This window comes from Procambarus clarkii, chromosome 53, assembly GCF_040958095.1.
Source record: "Procambarus clarkii isolate CNS0578487 chromosome 53, FALCON_Pclarkii_2.0, whole genome shotgun sequence".
Lineage (NCBI taxonomy): Eukaryota > Metazoa > Arthropoda > Malacostraca > Decapoda > Cambaridae > Procambarus > Procambarus clarkii.
In genome coordinates this window covers 18,780,534-18,804,706 of record NC_091202.1, presented here as the reverse complement: position 1 = coordinate 18,804,706, position 24,173 = coordinate 18,780,534, and the positions used below count along the sequence as shown (strand labels likewise).

At 43.1% G+C, this 24,173-nt stretch overlaps 1 long non-coding RNA gene across 1 annotated transcript in view; it reads right to left on the bottom strand.

Annotated features, from left to right (window-relative positions):
• The window catches only part of LOC138352303 (uncharacterized), a 289,176-nt gene extending 280,935 nt beyond the window's left edge, over nucleotides 1–8,241 (bottom strand). The window contains exons 1-2 of the long non-coding RNA XR_011222755.1: nucleotides 8,127–8,241; nucleotides 5,288–5,330 (exon numbers count right to left, since the gene is read on the bottom strand). This is a non-coding gene — a long non-coding RNA (uncharacterized lncRNA). The remainder of the gene's footprint in view (nucleotides 1–5,287; nucleotides 5,331–8,126) is intronic.
• Nucleotides 8,242–24,173: the final 15,932 nt, after the last annotated feature.

Genomic DNA, 24,173 nt, shown 5'->3' with positions numbered 1-24,173 from the left:
TCGCTGCCGCTTTCAGGACTTGGCATATGTTGGGTATAAAAAGTCATAATTTCAAACTGTGAATACGTGCAGAGAGCTAGAATTAGGCTCCAAAATATGGCTCAGGCCTCGAAATTGGGAAGTTTGGGATATTTTGAAAATTGCAGGGGGGTTTGGGACAAATATGACCAAACGCCGCTTTTAGTACTTTGCATATGTTGGGAATAAAAAAGTCGCAATTTCAAACGGCGAATACGTGCAGAGAGCCAGAATTTGGCTCCAAAAAATGGCCCAGGCCTCTAAATTGGGATGTTTGGGATATTTTGAAAACTGCAGGAGAGTTTGGGACATATATGACCTAACGCCGCTTTCAGTACTTGGCATATGTTGGGTATAAAAAAGTCGCAATTTCAAACTGCGAATACGTGCAGAGAGCCAGAATTTGGCTCCTAAGTATGGCTCTGGCCTCGAAATTGGGATGTTTCGGATATTCTGAAAACTGCAGGAGAGTTTGGGACAAATATGACCAAACGCCGCTTTCAGTACTTGGCATATGTTGGGTATAAAAAAGTCGCAATTTCAAACTGCGAATACGTGCAGAGAGCCAGAATTTGGCTCCAAAATATGGCTCAGGCCTCGAAATTGAGATGTTCGGGATATTTTGAAAATTGCAGGGGGAGATTGGGACAAATGTGACCAAACGCCGCTTTCAGTACTTGGCATATGTTGGGTATAAAAAAATCGTAATTTCAAACTGCAAATACGTGCAGAGAGCCAGAATTTGGCCCCAAAATATGGCTCAGGCCTCGAAATTGGGATGTTTGGGATATTTTGAAAACTGCAGGGGAGTTTGTGCAAAATATGACTCACTGCCGCTTTCAGTACTTGGCATATGTTGGGTATAAAAAGTCGTAATATCAAACTGCGAATACGTGCATAGAACCAGAATTTGGCTCCAAAATATGGCTCAGGCCTCGAAATTGGGAAGTTTGGGATATTTTGAAAACTGCAGGGGGGATTGTGACAAATATGACCAAACGCCGCTTTCAGTACTTGGCATATGTTGAGTATAAAAAAGTCGCAATTTCAAACTGCGAATACGTGCAGAGAGCCTGAATTTGGCTCCAAAATATTGCTCTGGCCTCGAAATTCGGATGTTTGGGATATTTTGAAAACTGCAGGAGAGTTTGGGACAAATATGACCTAACGCCGCTTTCAGTACTTGGCATATGTTGGGTATAAAAAAGTCTCAATTTTAAACTGCGAATACGTGCAGAGAGTCAGAATTTGGCTCCAAAACATGGCTAGGCCTCGATATTGGGATGTTTGGGATATTTTGAAAACTGCAGGAGAGTTTCGGGCAAATATGACCAAACGCCTCTTTCATTACTTGGCATATGTTGGGTATAAAAAAGTCGTAATTTCAAACTGCGAATACGTGCAGAGAGCCAGAATTTGGCTCCAAAATATTGCTCAGGCCTCGAAATTGGGATTTTTGGGATATTTCGAAAACTGCAGGAGAGTTTGTGCAAATAGTGACTCACTGCCGCTTTCAGTACTTGGCATATGTTGGGTATAAAAAGTCGTAATTTCAAACTGCGAATACGTGCAGAGAGCCAGAATTTGGCTCCAAAATATGGCTCGGGCTTCGAAATTGGGATATTTGGGATATTTTGAAAACTGGAAGGAAGTTTGTGCAAATAGTGACTCACTGCCGCTTTCAGTACTTGGCATATGTTGGGTATGAAAAGTCGTAATTTCAAACTGCGAATACGTGCAGAGAGCCTGAATTTGGCTCCAAAATATGGCTCAGGCCTCGAAATTGGGCTGTTTGATATATTTTGAAAACTGCAGAGGGGATTGGGACAAATGTGTCCAAACTCCGCTTTCAGTACTTGGCATATGTTGGGTATAAAAAAGTCGCAATTTCAAACTGCGAATACGTGCAGAGAGCCAGAATTTGGTTCCGAAATATAGCTCAGGCCTCGAAATTGGGATATTTGGGATATTTTGAAAACTGCAGGGGAGTTTGTGCAAAATGTGACTCACTGCCACATTTACTACACATAAGGGGTATAACTGGCCGACCCCTCACAGTGTTCAAGTGAGAACAGGATAAGCACCTCCAAAGGATACCTATCAACCAGGCTGTGACTCGTACGTCAGGCTGCGAGCAGCCGCGTCCAACAGCCTGGTTGATCAGTCTGGCAACCAGGAGGCCTGGTCGACGACCGGGCCGCGGGGACGCTAAGCCCTAGAAGCACCTCAAGGTAACCTCAAGGTAACCTGCCGCTTTCAGTACTTGGCATATGTTGGGTATAAAAAGTCGTAATTTCAAACTGCGAATACGTGCAGAGAGCCAGAATTTGGCTCCAAAATATGGCTCAGGCCTCGAAATTGAGATATTTGGGATATTTGGAAAACTGCAGGGGAGTTTGTGCAAAATGTCACTCACTGCCGTTTTCAGGACTTGGCATATGTTGGGTATAAAAATTCGTAATTTCAAACTGCGAATACGTGCATAGAGCTAGAATTTGGCTCCAAAATTTGGATCAGGCCTCGAAATTGGGATGCTTGGGATATTTTGAAAATTGCAGGGGGGATTGGGAAAAATGTGACCAAACGCCGCTTTCAGTACTTGGCATATGTTGGGTATAAAAAGTCGTAATTTCAAACTGCGAATACGTGCAAAGAGCCAGAATTTGGATCTGAAATATGGCTCAGGCCTCGAAATTGGGATATTTGGCATATTTCGAAAACTGCAGGGAAGTTTCTGCAAAATGTGACTCACTGCCACTCTCAGTACTTGGCATATGTTGGGTATAAAAAGTCGTATTATCAAACTGCGAATACGTGCAGAGAGCCAGAATTTGGCTCCAAAATATGGCTCAGGCCTCGATATTGGGATGTTTGGGATATTTTGAAAACTGCAGGGAGTTTTGGGACAAATGTGACCAAACGCCGCTTTCAGTACTTCGCATATGTTGGGTATAAAAAAGTCGCAATTTCAAACTGCGAATACGTGCAGAGAGCCAGAATTTGGCTCCAAAATATGGCTCAGGCCTCGAAATTTGGATATTTCGGATATTTCGAAAACTGCAGGGGAGTTTGTGCAAAATGTGACTCACTGCTGCTTTCTGTACTTTGCATATGTTGGGTATAAAAAGTCGTAATATCAAACTGCGAATATGTGCATAGAGCCAGAATTTGGCTCCAAAATATGGCTCAGGCCTCGAAATTGGGATGTTTGGGATATTTTGAAAACTGGAGAGAGGTTTGGTACAAATGTGACCAAACGCCGCTTTCAGTACTTGGCATATGTTGGGTATAAAAAGTCGTAATATCAAACTGTAAATACGTGCAGAGAGCCAGAATTTGGCTCCAAAATAATGCTCAGGCCTCGAAATTGGGATGTTTGGGATGTTTTGAAAACTGCAGGGAGGTTTGGGACAAATGTGACCAAACGCCGCTTTCCTCTCTATGACTTGTTGTCAACGTACATGGCGCCCCTGCTCGGGGAGGCGTCCATTAGGGAGGCTCTGGCCTCCCCCGATGCTGTGAGCCCCTGGGTAGCTGCAGTGAGCACACACTGGCCCAAAAAAGCCAGCTGAATTCAAAGATGAGCTCCTGGCGAGGTGTGGAAAGAAAGTCCAGCCAGGAGCGTTCAAACTGCGCGTCAAGATGGCCGACCTTTCGGGCGGGAATCTCCTCCACAACGAAATCTTTTATTGTAGAGCTGTTGACAACATACTTTTATCTCAACTTAAGTTTTCGCCACGCATAATTTTTTCTCATATGGAAAATACATTATCATCTTAACTATAAATGACTACTATAGCGTGTCATTTCTGCTCACACTCATCTCTAAATAAAATGATTACAAATATTTCCCAAGACATAAACTGCCTCATCCAGCCCGCCTCTTCCCTCATTCCTAATCCACAAACCCACCAACAATCCTCCAACTTCATGGGAAGGTCAAGCTTCCCATGACCTTGGAGTCATTGGATATGGGTTTGTGGATGACCTGACCTAGCAGTTTATGCCTTTGGGGAGATCTCCCCTCCCCCTGGCATATGCATCAATGATATATAATGCATATGCCAACCAGTCCAAGTCTAATCTTAAGATTATTCTCCTATCTCTCAATTTATTCTTTACCTACTCTTCACAGCAAGTCTTTGTCACCCACATTGAACAATATTCTAAGTCTTCACTACCCCAAAACTTGCCTCGCCACCCAGCTCTTACCTTATCAAACATCTTTGCTACCCATCATTTGGTTTGTATTAAACATTCAAGGTTAAATGTTTGCCCCTGATCACCTAGCAGCAATTGAGGATTCAGATGTAAGCTGATTGGATAGTCGCGTTCTGAGTGTAAACTAGTAGAACGTAAGTCAAGAAACTGCAGATGGCCTATTGTCCTGTACGTGGCACTTCCTATTTATATCCACCTACACTCATTCATATACTTCTAACCTAAGCTTCAACCAATCAAAGAGTCCTATGCTTATTATGATCCAATAATATGGATCCAGTGATCCAGTAGTATGATCCAGAATCAATTTGAGAATGGTCCAGGACGGACCGAAACGTCGTTGTCCCTTCACGTTCTAGTGTGTGGTCTGGTCAACATACTTCAGCCACGTTATTGAGACTCGTCGTCTGCAAATGATCCAGTAATTTGTTCCACAAATCCACAACCCAGTTACCAAACCAGTATTTACCCAGGTATTTCCTAAATCTGAACTTATTTTCATTTAAAGCCTTATCAATAGCTTCATTGTTATGCCCATTCATCCACTTGTACACTTCAATCATGTCACGTTAAGGTTTTTCCAACATCTCTTCATACGGAAACTTTCTAATTTGCGGGATTAACTTTGTCATCCTAACTGACGTGTTCTAGTGAATTATGTCCATTCTTTAGCATGGCGATCAAAACTGAACGGCATAATCTAAATGGGACCTAAAAACAATACGTTAATAAACCCAGCCGACTTATTGCTAACTCTTCTATAAATAAATCTATGGGAAAGAAAAGCTCTCAGCCTGCTAACAAGAGTGTACAACTCCACAAGGGCCGGGACGAGGATTCAAACCTGCATCCGAGAGCATCTCAGACGCTGCCGTAATCGACTGAGCTACGGCATGGTCAAAAGGAGTTGAAACCGAAGTTCTACTGAACTTACTGGATCCTGCAGCCTCTCCGAGGCACAAACCAGTGTTAGTATAACAAGAATGTAAAGTTTTCTACGTCCATCTAGTTCCACCCGCTCCTCCCCAGAACTAGTTGTTAACTTTACCTTGACTCCTCTGATCCAATACTTGTCCACACGTGCCACACTCCTGAAAAAATATTTTTTACATGTATTAAGGGCAAGTATAAGTAATTATCAAAAGAATGCACCAAACCAGGAAGGCTATGTAGCAAGAGGGTAAGTATAAACAGTTTATTTCAAATACAATCGAGTAGGAAAATACAAATATGAATTTCAAGAACACTGGAACCAATCACTGGAAAAGGTGAAATTGCAATGGAGATTAATTACAGATTGTATCAACAATAGCGAGTAGGCAAGACTGATAAGACTGGAATAGCCTAACGGAACACATTTTTGTCTCCGACTCATGAGGCTATGGTTAAGCATCAATGTTCTTTTAAAGTTACATAGAAACACATTACCTTATTAGGGTCTTCCACTAAAACAAACCTTTAGCTAACCTTAGATAAAAGTACTGTGTATTATTAATTTATATAGCTGTCTATTGGCCTAAATTATATAAATAACATGTTTAAAACCTCTTAAGTACAGTATATGGTCTCTGAGCACTAAACTAACGCTAGAAGCCTAGTGATTATATTGTCAAAAATGACCATTTACAGGTGAATTCATTTTACATCGCAGAGTAAACAAGATGCAAACAATTAACATCTTCCATCTATTAGATAAACAATTATCTAGTCGTCCCTTCACTTTCTAGTGTGTGGTTTGGTCAACATATTTCAGCCCCCGTTATTGTGACTCCTCGTCTGCAATTATCTTCCCCATTTATCTGCACAATTGCTATCCTGCTATGACCACTCCATCGCCCTAGTCGTTAACACTAAACAATCTAGGTCGACTTGTTGCTAAACATTATATGCCACCTTTAGCTTAGCTACAAGACACCGTGTACATATTATGAAACTACCTTTAATGTCATAACGCAGCAGTTTGCGCGCTCAAAATACAGATTGACAAACTCCTCAGGAACCGTAGGGGAACCTTTGACAAACCGCCGGCTTCCTGTTGCCGTAGAGGGAACCATGGAGAAATGGTGACCCTCTGGTAAATTTAAGTCAATATTACCTAGGAGTTATAATGTACCAGCTATTAAACATATGGGACTCACAGTTAATATGAAAACAATCCTTAAGAATAGTTAAACGAATCATTGACTTAAACGAACAACATTGAATATTGAACTGTACGAGTCTCTTGTGGCCCCATCTGGCCTACTGTGTCCTAATATGGAAACCTCACTTCAAAAACACATCAATGATTTTCCGCTTTGGAGAAAGTTCAAGACAGCAACAACAATCATGCCAGAACTTGTTCAACTGTCACTACCTGGAATCTTTGAAGGACTAACACTATAAATGTTTAAATTGTTATAGATTTTGATAAATTAGCCTATAAATTTTCCTAGAAATTACCTACTTAATATTATCTGTTAAATTAAGGACCTGCCCGAAGTGCTATGCGTACTAGTGACTTTACAAGAATGTAAACACATAGTGCTATGTACTCCTTGTCACTTGTCCTCTTAAAAATAGCGTCGCTTTTGGCCGTTTACCCGTATGGCCGAATATGGACGTAATTTGAAAATGAAAACAAAATGAAAAAAATTTGGGATTTTTTTTTTCAACAACAATAAGTTAAGGGTCCTCTGATAGGTTAGGTGGGCAGGAAATTCTCATAAAGTTTCAAAACGTTATGAAAAATGTTAATGGAAAGAATCCTCCTCTAAGTTTGCCGAGTAAGCCGGACGACTCAAATAGAATACGGAACAGTGCGTCACTTTTGTGAGTCGATTTCATTTCAAATTACGTCCAAATTTGGCCATAGCGCCGCGCATACCAGTCAAAAGTGACGTTAGTTTTAAGAGGATGGATTGATCAGAAACCCAATATAACTTGTAGTTATATAAATAAATAAATAACAGCCGAGGCTTTTGTAATACTGACCAAGTTGGAGGTCATTAATACAGACCACTTCTCTAAAATGTCATATTTGACACAGACAGGCTGGAAAACAGCTTCAAGCTCAATAAGCCACAATGTAACACAGACAATAGGTGTGTTGTTTCCCCCATAGGATTATTAACCCATGAACCCGCTTAACCACTCAAGTCTGAAATGCCGAGTCATTCCTCTTGTTCACAATATAGACAAGACAAATCCTCAATAAAATAAGGGGGGGGGGGAGTAGGAAGGCTGACCTTTGACAAGGCGCCGCCGTCTTGTCCCCGTCGAGGCCACTGTAGATGGTGGCCCTTAGGTCAATTCATCATAGGAGCCCTTCTCTTTCTATCATTCTGAATCATGCTCATCATATTAACCTGCACCCCCTCAATCCCCCCCCCCCCCCTCCACCATTTTCACACAATCTGTGGCCAATATTTTTCGTTTCATTCAGATTTTCATCAAACTATGTCGAAGATTTCTCTTTGGGTTGTTTTAAGGGGCCTGACAGCCGAGTGGACAGCGCTTCGGATTCGTAATCCTGAGGTTCCGGGTTCGATCCCCGGTGGAGGTGGAAACAAATGGGCACTTTCTTTCTCCCTGATGACCCTGTTTACCTATCAGTAAATAAGTACCTGGGAGTTAGACAGCTGCTATGGGCTGCTTCCTGGGGATGTGTAAGAAAAAGAAGGCCTGGTCGAGGAACGGGCCGCGGGGGACGCTAAGCCCCGAAATCATCTCAAGATAACCTTAAGATTGCTGGCTAACTACTGGCATGGCTATTAAGGCCACCACAAGCGCCCTAATGACTTAACTAGCGGGAACACCTATGGCTGCCACCTGACAGTCGCCTCTATATTTTGTCTAAATACATATAATATACGAAATAATAACGAATAACAACATGAAGTACACACCCCGAACAATCCTTTCTATATTATGATTGATTAATGATATCTGTAACACATTTATTTTTTGCTCACTGGTAATCAACGTGACCCTTGCCAGGCGGCGGCTGGTCGACAAATGAGCCACACGTTAAGAAGTGGGACTCCCAGACGCGCCACTCACACTTACTTCACTATAATATCTAAAGTGTCAACCTCTAATACAGTTAAGCATCTGACCACCAGAGGCGCTAATGCTCCCCTATTATTACGCCATCCATATATTGCTTGTTCTCATTATTCATTGTTGCAACGTGTAAATACATTCCTGTTCTGTAGTGACAGTGTCAGACCTCGAAGGAAGAATTGAAACATCTTTCTGAAGATGTATTATTAAATACGAAAATATTTAAGGAAATTCCTGTTTCAATTCTTCCTTCGTGGTCTGACACTGTCGTCACATTTTTCATCACGTGTTAATTGTCGTGATTTACACGCAGAGTTTGTAGTGTATATACGACAACTTCAGGAAAGTAATGAGTAGCGGATTTAGTCTAAACAATAATATATGCGTTTTGTTTTTAGTACCAAATTATCTGGCAAATATACATTTGGAGATGTAGCTCAATCCTTCCTGTAGCCCAATCTTTCCTGTAGCCCAATCCTTCCTGTAGCCCAATCCTTCCTGTAGACCAATCCTTCCTGTAGCCCAATCCTTCCTGTAGACCAATCCTTCCTTCCAAATCCGATTTGTAATATAATATTATTGGAGGTGTTGTGGTTTCTGTTCTAGGTTCAGGATTGTACCTGGTCCAGGTGTCATCTTATGTCGCGTTTATTTCTTTGTTGCTATATCCATTGTTCACCAACACTTCAGTTAACTTTCAAACTCCCTACTCACGTTGCTCCATTCTGAGCAGTGGGTAAGGGCTCGACGAATATAAGTGTTTAGAACACTGGCTTTGTGTCTTTGGGAGCACTCACTCCTACTGTTTAGGCATAATCCTATGTTTGTAGGCTTAGTATATACGCTACTGCTTAGAGATGCTCCTGTTAAATTGTGTGTTTATTTGTCTACTTATACTGAATCCTTTTAAAGTGTGTCCTTATCTGTCATTTGCATCAAACCTCATCCCTCACACTTACCTGTTTGGGAGAGAGTTCTGCTAATCGTGGATTGCTGTTACGTAGCTCATTTGGCTTCATAATAGTTGGATGGCTGAAATAAAAAGGCTTCAATTAAACAGAGCAGAAATTTATGAGAATGATGTTCAGAAATACCAAATAGTTATTATTTTACCTGTGGAAAACAATGTCTTACAGACAGGGTAAAAAAAAATGGAATGTAATGAAACATCATTTTCTGGGCGAAAGCCAGAGGCTCCCTGGAGCTATCCAGGCTGATATGGATGTATTAGATTTTGGCATCAGTCAGTGTGAATGGAGTTCTACTGAATTACAATCTCTCAGCAAATGAATTTTTTTTCACCCTCATTGTTTGCCGTGATCGCCAACATGGTATTAAGAAAAAGTTGATCTTCTGCTGACCTCTTGCTAAATCTCTCCACTAAGTGACATTAGACACTGGATGAATCATAGATCAGCAGTGTTGTTAATCTAAATATAGCAGGTGCATCTGAGTGGGTCTGGATTAGTAGGAAAGAATCACGCACTAGCCCCTATCAGTCACAATTCTGCAATATAAAAAGAATCCCCCATGCATTCCACATCACTGCTTTCCACATCACTTTTTTATACCCAACATATGCCAAGTTCTGAAAGCGGCGTTTGGTCACATTTGTCCCAATCCCCCCAGCAGTTTTCAAAATATCCCAAATATCCCAATTTCGAGGCCTGAGAAATATTTTGCAGCCAAATTCTGGCTCTCTGCACGTATTCGCAGTTTGAAATTACGACTTTTTATACCCAACATATGCCAAGTACTGAAAGCGTCGTTTGGTCACATTTGTCCCAAACCTCCCTGCAGTTTTCAAAATATCCCAAATATCCCAATTTCGAGGCCTAAGCCATATTTTGCAGCCAAATTCTGGCTCTCTGCACGTATTCGCAGTTTGATATTACGACTTTTTATACCCAACATATGCCAAGTACTGAAAGCGGCATTGAGTCACATTTTGAACAAACTCCCCTGCAGTTTTCAAAATATCCCAAACATCCCAATTTCGAGGCCTGAGCCATATTTTGGAGCCAAATTCTGGATCTCTGCACGTGTTCACATTTTAAAATTACTTCTTTTTTATACCCAACATATGCGAAGTACTGGAAGCGGCGTTTGGTCACATTTGTCCCAAAACCCCCTGCAGTTTTCAAAATATCCCAAACATCCCAATTTCGAGGCCTGAGCTATATTTTGGAGCCAAATTCTGGCTCTATGCACGTATTCGCAGTTTGAAATTACGAATTTTAATACCCAACATATGCCAAGTCCTGATAGCGGCATTGAGTCACATTTTGCACAAACTCCCCTGCAGTTTTCGAAATATCCCAAACATCCCAATTTCGAGGCCTGAGCTATATTTTGGAGCATAATTTGGGATCTCTGCACGTATTCGCCGTTTGAAATTACGATTTTTTTATACCCAACATATGCCAAGTAATAAAATCGGCGTTTGGTCACATATGTCCCAAACCCCCTGCAGTTTTCAAAATATCCCAAACATCCCAATTTCGAGGCCTGAGCCATATTTTGGAGCCAAATTCTGGATCTCTGCACGTATTCGCAGTTTGAAATTACGACTTTTTTATACCCAACATATAGCAAGTACTGAAAGCGGCGTCTGGTCACATTTGTCTCAATCCCCCTTGCAGTTTTCAAAATATCCCAAACATACCAATTTCGAGGCCTGAGCCAGGTTTTGGAGCCAAATTCTGGCTCTCTGCACGTATCCGCAGTTTGAAATTACGACTTTTTTATACCCAACATATGCGAAGTACTGAAAGCGGCGTTTGGTCACATTTGTCTCAATCCCTCCTGCAGTTTTAGAAATATCCCAAACATCCCAATTTCGAGGCCTGAGCCATATTTTGGAGCCAAATTCTGGCTTTCTGAACGTATTCGCAGTTTGAAATTACGACATTATATACCCAACATATGCGAAGTACTGAAAGCGGTGTTTGGTCACATTTGTCCCAAACCTCCCTGCAGTTTTCAAAATATCCCAAATTTCCCAATTTCGAGGCCTGAGCCATATTTTAGAGCCAAATTCTGGCTCTCTGCACGTATTCGCAGTTTGATATTACGACTTTTTATACCCAACATATGCCAAGTACTGAAAGCGGCAGTGAGTCACATTTTGCACAAACTCCCTGCAGTTTTCGAAATATCCCAAATATCCCAATTTCGAGGCTTGAGCCATATTTTGGAGCCATAATCTTGCTCTCTGCACGTATTCGCAGATTGAAAATACGACTTATTTTTCCCAACATATGCCAAGTACTGAAAACTACGTTTGGTCACATTTGTCTCAATCCCCCCTGCAGTTTTCAAAATATTACAAACATCCCAATTTCGAGGCCTCAGCAATATTTTGGAGCCAAATTCTGGCTCTCTTCACATATTCGCAGTTTGAAATTACGATTTTTTATACCCAACATATGCCAAGTACTGAAAGCGGCAGTGAGTCACATTTTGCACAAACTCCCCTGCAGTTTTCGAAATATCCCAAATATCCCAATTTCGAGGCTTGAGCCATATTTTGGAGCCAAAGTCTGGCTTTCTGAACGTATTCGCAGTTTGAAATTACGACTTTTTTATACCCAACATATGCCAAGTACTGAAAGCGGCGTTTGGTCAAATTTGTCTCAATTCCCCGCTGCAGTTTTCAAAATATCCCAAACATCCCAATTTCGAGCCCTGAGCCATATTTTGAAGCCAAATTCTGGCTCTCTGCACGTATTCGCAGTTTTAAATTACGACTTTTTATACCCAACATATGCCAAGTACTGAAAGCGGCAGTGAGTCATATTTTGCACAAACTCCCCTGCAGTTTTCAAAATATCCCAAATATTCCAATTTCGAGGCCTGAGCCATATTTTGGAGCTAAATTCTGGCTCTCTGCACGTATTCGCAGTTTTATATACGACTTTTTTTTACCCAACATATGCCAATTACTGAAAACTGCGTTTGGTCACATTTGTCCCAAACCTCCCTGCAGTTTTCAATATATCCTAAATATCCCAATTTCGAGGCCTGAGCCATATTTTGGAGCCAAATTCTGGCTCTCTGCACGTATTCGCAGTTTGAAATTAGGACTTTTTATACCCAACATATGCCAATTACTGAAAACTACGTTTGGTCACATATGTCCAAAACCCCCCTGCAGTTTTCAAAATATCCCACACATCTCAATTTCGAGGCCTGAGCCATATTTTTTAGCTAAATTCTGGCTCTATGCACGTATTCGCAGTTTGAAAATACGACTTTTTATACGCAACATATTCCAAGTCCTGAACGCGGCAGTGAGTCACATATTGCACAAACTCCCCTGCAGTTTTCGAAATATCCCAAATATCCCAATTTCGAGGCCTGAGCCATATTTTGGAGCCAAATTCTGGCTCTCTGCACGTATTCGCATTTTGAAATTAAAACTTTTTTATACCCAACATATGCCAAGTACTGAAAGCGGCGTTTGGTCACATTTGTCTCAATCCTTCCTGCAGTTTTCAAAATATCCCAAACATCCCAATTTCGAGGCCTGAGCCATATTTTGGAGCCAAATTCTGGCTCTCTGCATGAATTCGCAGTTTGAAATTACGACTTTTTATACCCAACATATGCCAAGTACTGAAAGCAGCGTTTGGTCACATTTGTCCCAAACCTCCCTGCAGTTTACAAAATATCCCAAATAACCCAATTTCGAGGCCTGAGCCATATTTTGGAGCCAAATTCTGGCTCTCTGAACGTATTCGCAGTTTGATATTACGACTTTTTATACCCAACATATGCCAAGTACTGAAAGAGGCGTTTGGTCATATTTGTCCCAAACCTCCCTGCAGTTTTTAAAATATCCCAAATGTCCTAATTTCGAGGCCTCAGATATATTATAGAGCCAAATTCTGGCTCTCTGCACGTATTACCAGTTTGAAATTACGACTTTTTATACCCAACATATGCCAAGTACTAAAACCGGCGTTTGGTCACATTTGTACCTCCTTGCAGTTTACAAAATATCCCAAACATCCCAATTTCGAGGCCTGAGCCATATTTTGGGGCCAAATTCAAGCTCTTTGCACGTATTCGCAGTTTGAAATTACGAATTTTTATACCCAACATATGACAAGTACTGAAAGCCGCTGTGAGTCATATTTTGCACAAACTCCCCTGCAGTTTTCAAAATATCCCACACATCCCAATTTCGAGGCCTGAGCCATATTTTGGAGCCAAATTCTGGCTCTGTGTAAGTATTCGCAGTTTGAAATTACGACTTTTTATACCCAACATATGCCAAGTACTGAAAGCAGCGTTAGGTCACAATTGTCCCGAACCCCCCTGCAGTTTTCAAAATATCCTAAACATCCCAATTTCGAGGCCTGAGCCATATTTTGGAGCCAAATTCTGGCTCTCTGAACGTATTCGCAGTTTGATATTACGACTTTTTATACCCAACATATGCCAAGTCCTGAATGCGGCAGTGAGTCACATTTTGCACAAACTCCCCTGCACTTTTTTAAATATCCCAAATATCCCAATTTCGAGGCCTGAACCATATTTTGGAGCCAAATTCTGGCTCTGTGCACGTATTCGCAGTTTGAAGTTTCGACTTTTTTATACTTAACATATGCCACGTACTGAAATCGGCGTTTGGTCAAATTTGTCCCAAACCCTCCCGCAGTTTTCAAATATCCCAAACATCCCAATTTCGAGGCCTGAGCCATATTTTGGAGCCAAAATCTGGCTCTGCACGTATTCGCAGATTGTAATTACGACTTTTTTTTACCCAACATATGCCAAGTACTGAAAATGGCGTTTGGTCACATTTGTCTCAATCCCCCATGCAGTTTTCAAAATATCCCAAACATCCCAATTTCGAGGTCTGAGCCATATTTTGGAGCCAAATTCTGGCTCTCTGCACCTATTCGTAGTTTGAAATTGCGACTTTTTTATACCCAACATATGCCAAGTACTGAATATGGCGTTTGGTCACATTTGTCTCAATCCCCCATGCAGTTTTCAAAATATCCCAAACATCTCAATTTCGAGGCCTGAGCCATATTTTGGAGCCAAATTCTGGCTCTCTGCACGTATTCGCAGTTTTAAATACGACTTTATATACCCATCATATGCCAAGTACTGAAAGCAGCATTTGGTCACATTTGTCCCAAACCTCCCTGCAGTTTTTAATATATCTCAAATATCCCGATTTCGAGGCTTGAGCCATATTTTGGAGCTAAATTCTGGCTCTATGCAAGTATTCGCAGTTTGAAATTACGACTTTTTTATACCCAACATATGCAAATTACTGAAAACTGCGTTCGGTCACATTTGTCCAAAACCCCCCTGCAGTTTTCAATATATCTCAAATATCCCGATTTCGAGGCTTGAGCCATATTTTGGAGCCAAATTCTGGCTCTCTGCCCGTATTCGCTGTTTGAAATTGCAACTTTTTATACCAAACATATGCCAAGTACTGAAAGCAGCGTTTGGTCACATTTGTCCCAAACCTCCCTGCAGTTTACAAAATATCCCAAATATCCCAATTTCGAGGCCTGAGCCATATTTTGGAGCCAAATTCTGGCTCTCTGCACGTATTCGCAGTTTGAAATTACGACTTTTTTATACCATACATATGCCAAGTACTGAAAGCGGCATTGAGTCACATTTTGAACAAACTCCCCTGCAGTTTTCAAAATATTCCAAACATCCCAATTTCGAGGCCTGAGCCATATTTTGGAGCCAAATTCTGGCTCTCTGCACGTATTCGCGGTTTGAAAATAATACTTTTTTATACCAAACATATGCAAAGTACTGAAAGCGGCGTTTGGTCACATTTGTCCCAAACCCCCCCTGCAGTTTTCAAAATATCCCAAACATCCCAATTTCGAGGCCTGAGCCATATTTTGGAGCCAAATTCTGGCTCTCTGCACGTATTCGCAGTTTGAAATTACGACTTTTTATACCCAACTTATGCCAAGTACTGAAAGCGGCATTGAGTCACATTTTGAACAAACTCCCCTGCAGTTTTCAAAATATCCCAAACATCCCAATTTCGAGGCCTGAGCCATATTTTGGAGCCAAATTCTGGATCTCTGCACGTGTTCACAGTTTAAAATTACTTCTTTTTTATACCCAACATATGCAAAGTACTGGAAGCGGCGTTTGGTCACATTTGTCCCAAACCCCCCTGCAGTTTTCAAAATATCCCAAACATCCCAATTTCGAGGCCTGAGCTATATTTTGGAGCCAAATTCTGGCTCTATGCACGTATTCGCAGTTTGAAATTACGAATTTTAATACCCAACATATGCCAAGTCCTGATAGCGGCATTGAGTCACATTTTGCACAAACTCCCCTGTAGTTTTCGAAATATCCCAAACATCCCAATTTCGAGGCCTGAGCTATATTTTGGAGCATAATTTGGGATCTCTGCACGTATTCGCCGTTTGAAATTACGATTTTTTTATACCCAACATATGCCAAGTAATAAAATCGGCGTTTGGTCACATATGTCCCAAACCCCCTGCAGTTTTCAAAATATCCCAAACATCCCAATTTCGAGGCCTGAGCCATATTTTGGAGCCAAATTCTAGATCTCTGCACGTATTCGCAGTTTGAAATTACGACTTTTTTATACCCAACATATAGCAAGTACTGAAAGCGGCGTTTGGTCACATTTGTCTCAATCCCCCTTGCAGTTTTCAAAATATCCAAAACATACCAATTTCGAGGCCTGAGCCAGGTTTTGGAGCCAAATTCTGGCTCTCTGCACGTATCCGCAGTTTGAAATTACGACTTTTTTATACCCAACATATGCGAAGTACTGAAAGCGGCGTTTGGTCACATTTGTCTCAATCCCTCCTGCAGTTTTAGAAATATTCCAAACATCCCAATTTCGAGGCCTGAGCCATATTTTGGAGCCAAATTCTGGCTTTCTGAACGTATTCGCAGTTTGAAATTACGACATTATATACCCAACATATGCCAAGTACTGAAAGCGGTGTTTGGTCACATTTGTCCCAAACCTCCCTGCAGTTTTCAAAATATCCCAAATTTCCCAATTTCGAGGCCTGAGCCATATTTTAGAGCCAAATTCTGGCTCTCTGCACGTATTCGCAGTTTGATATTACGACTTTTTATACCCAACATATGCCAAGTACTGAAAGCGGCAGTGAGTCACATTTTGCACAAACTCCCTGCAGTTTTCGAAATATCCCAAATATCCCAATTTCGAGGCCTGAGCCATATTTTGGAGCCATAATCTTGCTCTCTGCACGTATTCGCAGATTGAAAATACGACTTATTTTTCCCAACATATGCCAAGTACTGAAAACTACGTTTGGTCACATTTGTCTCAATCCCCCCTGCAGTTTTCAAAATATTACAAACATCCCAATTTCGAGGCCTGAGCAATATTTTGGAGCCAAATTCTGGCTCTCTTCACATATTCGCAGTTTGAAATTACGATTTTTTATACCCAACATATGCCAAGTACTGAAAGCGGGAGTGAGTCACATTTTGCACAAACTCCCCTGCAGTTTTCGAAATATCCCAAATATCCCAATTTCGAGGCTTGAGCCATATTTTGGAGCCAAATTCTGGCTTTCTGAACGTATTCGCAGTTTGAAATTACGACTTTTTTATACCCAACATATACCAAGTACTGAAAGCGGCGTTTGGTCAAATTTGTCTCAATTCCCCGCTGCAGTTTTCAAAATATTACAAACATCCCAATTTCGAGGCCTGAGCAATATTTTGGAGCCAAATTCTGGCTCTCTTCACATATTCGCAGTTTTAAATTACGACTTTTTATACCCAACATATGCTAAGTACTGAAAGCGGCAGTGAGTCATATTTTGCACAAACTCCCCTGCAGTTTTCAAAATATCCCAAATATTCCAATTTCGAGGCCTGAGCCATATTTTGGAGCCAAATTCTGGCTCTCTGCACGTATTCGCAGTTTTATATACAACTTTTTTTACCCAACATATGCCAATTACTGAAAACTGCGTTTGGTCACATTTGTCCCAAACCTCCTTGCAGTTTTCAATATATCCTAAATATCCCAATTTCGAGGCCTGAGCCAGGTTTTGGAGCCAAATTCTGGCTCTCTGCACGTATCCGCAGTTTGAAATTACGACTTTTTTATACCCAACATATGCGAAGTACTGAAAGCGGCGTTTGGTCTCATTTGTCTCAATCCCTCCTGCAGTTTTAGAAATATCCCAAACATCCCAATTTCGAGGCCTGAGCCATATTTTGGAGCCAAATTCTGGCTTTCTGAACGTATTCGCAGTTTGAAATTACGACATTATATACCCAACATATGCCAAGTACTGAAAGCGGTGTTTGGTCACATTTGTCCCAAACCTCCCTGCAGTTTTCAAAATATCCCAAATTTCCCAATTTCGAGGCCTGAGCCATATTTTAGAGCCAAATTCTGGCTCTCTGCACGTATTCGCAGTTTGATATTACGACTTTTTATACCCAACATATGCCAAGTACTGAAAGCGGCAGTGAGTCACATTTTGCACAAACTCCCCTGCAGTTTTCAAAATATCCCAAATATTCCAATTTCGAGGCCTGAGCCATATTTTGGAGCCAAATTCTGGCTCTCTGCACGTATTCGCAGTTTTATATACAACTTTTTTTACCCAACATATGCCAATTACTGAAAACTGCGTTTGGTCACATTTGTCCCAAACCTCCCTGCAGTTTTCAATATATCCTAAATATCCCAATTTCGAGGCCTGAGCCATATTTTGGAGCCAAATTCTGGCTCTTTGCACGTATTCGCAGATTGAATTTATGACTTTTTATACCCAACATATGCCAATTACTGAAAACTACGTTTGGTCACATATGTCCAAAACCCCCCTGCAGTTTTCAAAATATCCCACACATCTCAATTTCGAGGCCTGAGCCATATTTTTTAGCTAAATTCTGGCTCTATGCTCGTATTCGCAGTTTGAAAATACGACTTTTTATACCCAACAAATGCCAAGTCCTGAACGCGGCAGTGAGTCACATATTGCACAAACTCCCCTGCAGTTTTCGAAATATCCCAAATATCCCAATTTCGAGGCCTGAGCCATATTTTGGAGCCAAATTCTGGCTCTCTGCACGTATTCGCATTTTGAAATTAAAACTTTTTTATACCCAACATATGCCAAGTACTGAAAGCGGCGTTTGGTCACATTTGTCTCAATCCTTCCTGCAGTTTTCAAAATATCCCAAACATCCCAATTTCGAGGCCTGAGCCATATTTTGGAGCCAAATTCTGGCTCTCTGCATGTATTCGCAGTTTGAAATTACGACTTTTTATACCCAACATATGCCAAGTACTGAAAGCAGCGTTTGGTCACATTTGTCCCAAACCTCCCTGCAGTTTACAAAATATCCCAAATAACCCAATTTCGAGGCCTGAGCCATATTTTGGAGCCAAATTCTGGCTCTCTGAACGTATTCGCAGTTTGATATTACGAATTTTTATACCCAACATATGCCAAGTACTGAGAGAGGCGTTTGGTCACATTTGTCCCAAACCTCCCTGCAGTTTTTAAAATATCCCAAATGTCCTAATTTCGAGGCCTCAGATATATTATAGAGCCAAATTCTGGCTCTCTGCACGTATTACCAGTTTGAAATTACGACTTTTTATACCCAACATATGCGAAGTACTAAAACCGGCGTTTGGTCACATTTGTACCTCCTTGCAGTTTACAAAATATCCCAAACATCCCAATTTCGAGGCCTGAGCCATATTTTGGGGCCAAATTCAAGCTCTTTGCACGTATTCGCAGTTTGAAATTACGAATTTTTATACCCAACATATGACAAGTAGTGAAAGCCGCTGTGAGTCATGTTTTGCACAAACTCCCCTGCAGTTTTCAAAATATCCCACACATCCCAATTTCGAGGCCTGAGCCATATTTTGGAGCCAAATTCTGGCTCTGTGTAAGTATTCGCAGTTTGAAATTACGACTTTTTATACCCAACATATGCCAAGTACTGAAAGCAGCGTTAGGTCACAATTGTCCCAAACCCCCCTGCAGTTTTCAAAATATCCTAAACATCCCAATTTCGAGGCCTGAGCCATATTTTGGGGCCAAATTCAAACTCTTTGCACGTATTCGCAGTTTGAAATTACGACTTTTTATACCCAACATATGCCAAGTCCTGAATGCGGCAGTGAGTCACATTTTGCACAAACTCCCCTGCAGTTTTCAAAATATCCCACACATCCCAATTTCGAGGCCTGAGCCATATTTTGGAGCCAAATTCTGGCTCTCTGCACCTATTCGTAGTTTGAAATTGCGACTTTTTTATACCCAACATATGCCAAGTACTGAAAGCGGCGTTTGGTCACATTTGTCCCAATCCCCCCTGCAGTTTTCAAAATATCCCAAACATCTCAATTTCGAGGCCAGAGCCATATTTTGGAGCCAAATTCTGGCTCTCTGCACGTATTCGCAGTTTTAAATACGACTTTATATACCCATCATATGCCAAGTACTGAAAGCAGCATTTGGTCACATTTGTCCCAAACCTCCCTGCAGTTTTTAATATATCTCAAATATCCCATTTCGAGGCTTGAGCCATATTTTGGAGCCAAATTCTGGCTCTCTGCCCGTATTCGCTGTTTGAAATTACAACTTTTTATACCAAACATATGCCAAGTACTGAAAGCAGCGTTTGGTCACATTTGTCCCAAACCTCCCTGCAGTTTACAAAATATCCCAAATATCCCAATTTCGAGGCCTGAGCCATATTTTGGAGCCAAATTCTGGCTCTCTGCACGTATTCGCAGTTTGAAATTACGACTTTTTTATACCATACATATGCCAAGTACTGAAAGCGGCATTGAGTCACATTTTGAACAAACTCCCCTGCAGTTTTCAAAATATTCCAAACATCCCAATTTCGAGGCCTGAGCCATATTTTGGAGCCAAATTCTGGCTCTCTGCACGTATTCGCGGTTTGAAAATAATACTTTTTTATACCAAACATATGCAAAGTACTGAAAGCGGCGTTTGGTCACATTTGTCCCAAACCCCCCTGCAGTTTTCAAAATATCCCAAACATCCCAATTTCGAGGCCTCAGCCATATTTTGGAGCCAAAATCTGGCTCTGCACGTATTCGCAGATTGTAATTACGACTTTTTTTTACCCAACATATGCTAAGTACTGAAAATGGTGTTTGGTCACATTTGTCTCAATCCCCCCTGCAGTTTTCAAAATATCCCAAACATCCCAATTTCGAGGTCTGAGCCATATTTTGGAGCCAAATTCTGGCTCTCTGCACCTATTCGTAGTTTGAAATTGCGACTTTTTTATACCCAACATATGCCAAGTACTGAAAGCGGCGTTTGGTCACATTTGTCCCAATCCCCCCTGCAGTTTTCAAAATATCCCAAACATCTCAATTTCGAGGCCTGAGCCATATTTTGGTGCCAAATTCTGGCTCTCTACACGTATTCGCAGTTATAAAATACGACTTTTTATACCCAACATATGCCAAGTACTGAAAGCGGCAGTGAGTCATATTTTGCACAAACTCCCCTACAGTTTTCAAAATATCCCAAATATTCCAATTTCGAGGCCTGAGCCATATTTTGGAGCCAAATTCTGGCTCTCTGCACTGATTCGCAGTTTTAAATACGACTTTATATACCCAACATATGCCAAGTACTGAAAGCAGAGTTTGGTCACATATGTCCCTAACCTCCCTGCAGTTTTCAATATATCCCAAATATCCCGATTTCGAGGCCTGAGCCATATTTTGGAGCCAAATTCTGGCTCTCTGCACGTATTCGCGTTTTGAAATTACAACTTTTTATACCAAACATATGCCAAGTACTGAAAACTGCGTTTGGTCACCCTTCAGGACGTTCCCCCCCCCCGGGGGCCTGCTGCCTGTGTCTCCTTGAAGACGCCCCCCTCCCCCGGGGACCTGCTGCCTGTGCCTCCTTCAGGACGCCCCCCCCCCGGGGACCCTGCTGCCTGTGTCTCCTTGAAGACGCCCCCCCCCCCGGGGACCTGCTGCCTGTGCCTCCTTCAGGACGCTCCCCCCCCCGGGGACCTGCTGCCTGTGCCTCCTTCAGGACGCCCCCCCCCGGGGACCCTGCTGCCTGTGTCTCCTTGAAGACGCCCCCCCCCCCGGGGTCTTGCTGCCTGTGCCTCCTTCAGGACGCCCCCCCCCGGGGGCCTGCTGCCTGTGCCTCCTTCAGGACGCTCCCCCCCGGGGCCCTGCTGCCTGTGCCTCCTTCAGGACGCCCCCCCCGGGGCCCTGCTGCCTGTGCCTCCTTCAGGACGCCCCCTCCCGGGGCCCTGCTGCCTGTGCCTCCTTCACGACGCCCCCCCCCGGGGTCTTGCTGCCTGTGCCTCCTTCACGACGCCCCCCCCCGGGGACCTGCTGCCTGTGCCTCCTTCAAGACGCCCCCCCCCGGGGACCTGTTGCCTGTGCCTCCTTCAAGACGCCCCCCCCCCTGGGACCTGCTGCCTGTGCCTCCTTCAAGACGCCCCCCCCCGGGGGCCTGCTGCCTGTGCCTCCTTCAAGACGCCCCCCCCGGGGACCTGCTGCCTGTGCCTCCTTCAAGACGCCCCCCCCGGGGGCCTGCTGACTGTGCCTTCTTCAGGACGCCCCCCCCCGGGGCCCTGCTGCCTGTGCCTCCTTCAAGACGCCCCCCCCCGGGGCCCTGCTGCCTGTGCCTCCTTCAAGACGCCCCCCCCGGGGCCCTGCTGCCTGTGCCTCCTTCAAGACGCCCCCCCCGGGGGCCTGCTGACTGTGCCTTCTTCAGGACGCCCCCCCGGGGCCCTGCTGCCTGTGCCTCCTTCAAGACGCCCCCCCCGGGGCCCTGCTGCCTGTGCCTCCTTCAAGACGCCCCCCCCGGGGCCCTGCTGCCTGTGCCTTCTTCAGGACGGCCCCCCCCGGGGCCCTGCTGCCTGTGCCTCCTTCAAGACGCCCCCCCCCGGGGACCCTGCTGCCTGTGCCTCCTTCAAGACGCCCCCCCCCGGGGCCCTGCTGCCTGTGCCTCCTTCAAGACGCCCCCCCCCCGGGGCCCTGCTGCCTGTGCCTCCTTCAAGACGCCCCCCCCCGGGGGCCTGCTGACTCTGCCTTCTTCAGGACGCCCCCCCCCCCGGGGCCCTGCTGCCTGTGCCTCCTTCAAGACGCCCCCCCCCGGGGCCCTGCTGCCTGTGCCTCCTTCAAGACGCCCCCCCCCGGGGGGCCTGCTGACTGTGCCTTCTTCAGGACGCCCCCCCCCGGGGCCCTGCTGCCTGTGCCTCCTTCAAGACCCCCCCCCCCCCGGGGCCCTGCTGCCTGTGTACACTACAAGTGTATCCACTGGTACCGTGACAGGAAGCCTGCGTCGGACACCGGGGGCTGCGCGCATAGCAGTGGACATTGGCGGCAATTTAATGCCAGCCAGTTTGTGTGAGGTTCGTTTGCCAATTTCCTAATTTCTTATTTCATGATAGAATGGACTAACCATTAGGGTTCGAATCAATTAGTGTATTTGAAAATGTGGTTCTGTAGAGTAAATGCATTTTTTTATTTGGCTGTAAACCTAATTTCGTTTTAATTAGTTTCTGCAAAGTCAAATTAAAATTGGTCAACGATGTTATGTTGGAGTGAGACGGTTTAGCGTTATTGTTTCAGATTATACTGCGGTGTTCTCGCTGTGTGTGTGTGTGTAATTACCTAAGTGTAATTACCTAAGTGTAGTTACAGGATGAGAGCTACGCTCGTGGTGTCCCGTCTTCCCAGCACTCTTTGTCATATAACGCTTTGAGACTACTGACGGTCTTGGCCTCCACCACCTTCTCCCCTAACTTGTTCCAACCGTCTACCACTCTGTTTGCGAAAGTGAATTTTCTTATATTTCTTCGGCATCTGTGTTTAGCTTGTTTATATCTATGACCTCTTGTTCTTGAAGTTTCAGGTCTCAGGAAATCTTCCCTATCGATTTTGTCAATTCCTGTTACTGTTTTGTACGTAGTGATCATATCACCTCTTTTTCTTCTGTCTTCTAGCTTTGGCATATTTAGTGCCTCTAACCTCTCCTCGTAGCTCTTGCCCTTCAGTTCTGGGAGCCACATAGTAACATGTCTTTGCACCTTTTCCAGTTTGTTGATGTTCTGCTTAAGATATGGGCACCACACAACCGCTGCATATTCTAGCTTTAGCCTAACAAAAATCGTGAATAATTTCTTTGGTGTATCGCAATCCATGTATTAAAAGCAATTCTGAAGTTAGAAAGCGTGGCATAGGCTCCTCGCACAACGTTCTTTATGTGGTCCTCAGGTGATAGTTTTCTATCTAGAACCACCCCTAGATCTCTTTCTTTATCAGAATTTTTTAAAGATTTCTCACATAATATATAGATTGTATGGGATCTATGTTCTCCTATTCCACATTCCATAACATGGCATTTGTTATTATTAAATTCCATTTGCCAAGTGGTGCTCCATATACTTATTTTGTCCAGGTCATCTTGAAGGGCATGACAGTCATGTAAGTTTCTTATCCTTCATATTATCTTAGCATCATCAGCAAACATGTTCATATAATTCTGTATACCAACTGGTAGATCATTTATGTAGACAATAAACATCACTGGTGCAAGAACTGAATTCTGTGGTACTCCACTTGTGACATTTCTCCAGTCCGATACATTGCCTCTGATTACTGCCCTCATTTTTCTATCAGTCAGAAATTTTTTCATCCATGTTAGAAGCTTACCTGTCACACCTCAAATATTTTTTAGTTTCTAGAACAACCTCTTATGTGGAACTGTGTCGAAAGCCTTTTTTAGGTCCAGATAGATGCAGTCAACCCAACCATCTCTTTCCTGTAAAATCTCTGTGGCTCGATCATAGAAGCTGAGTAAATTCGATACACA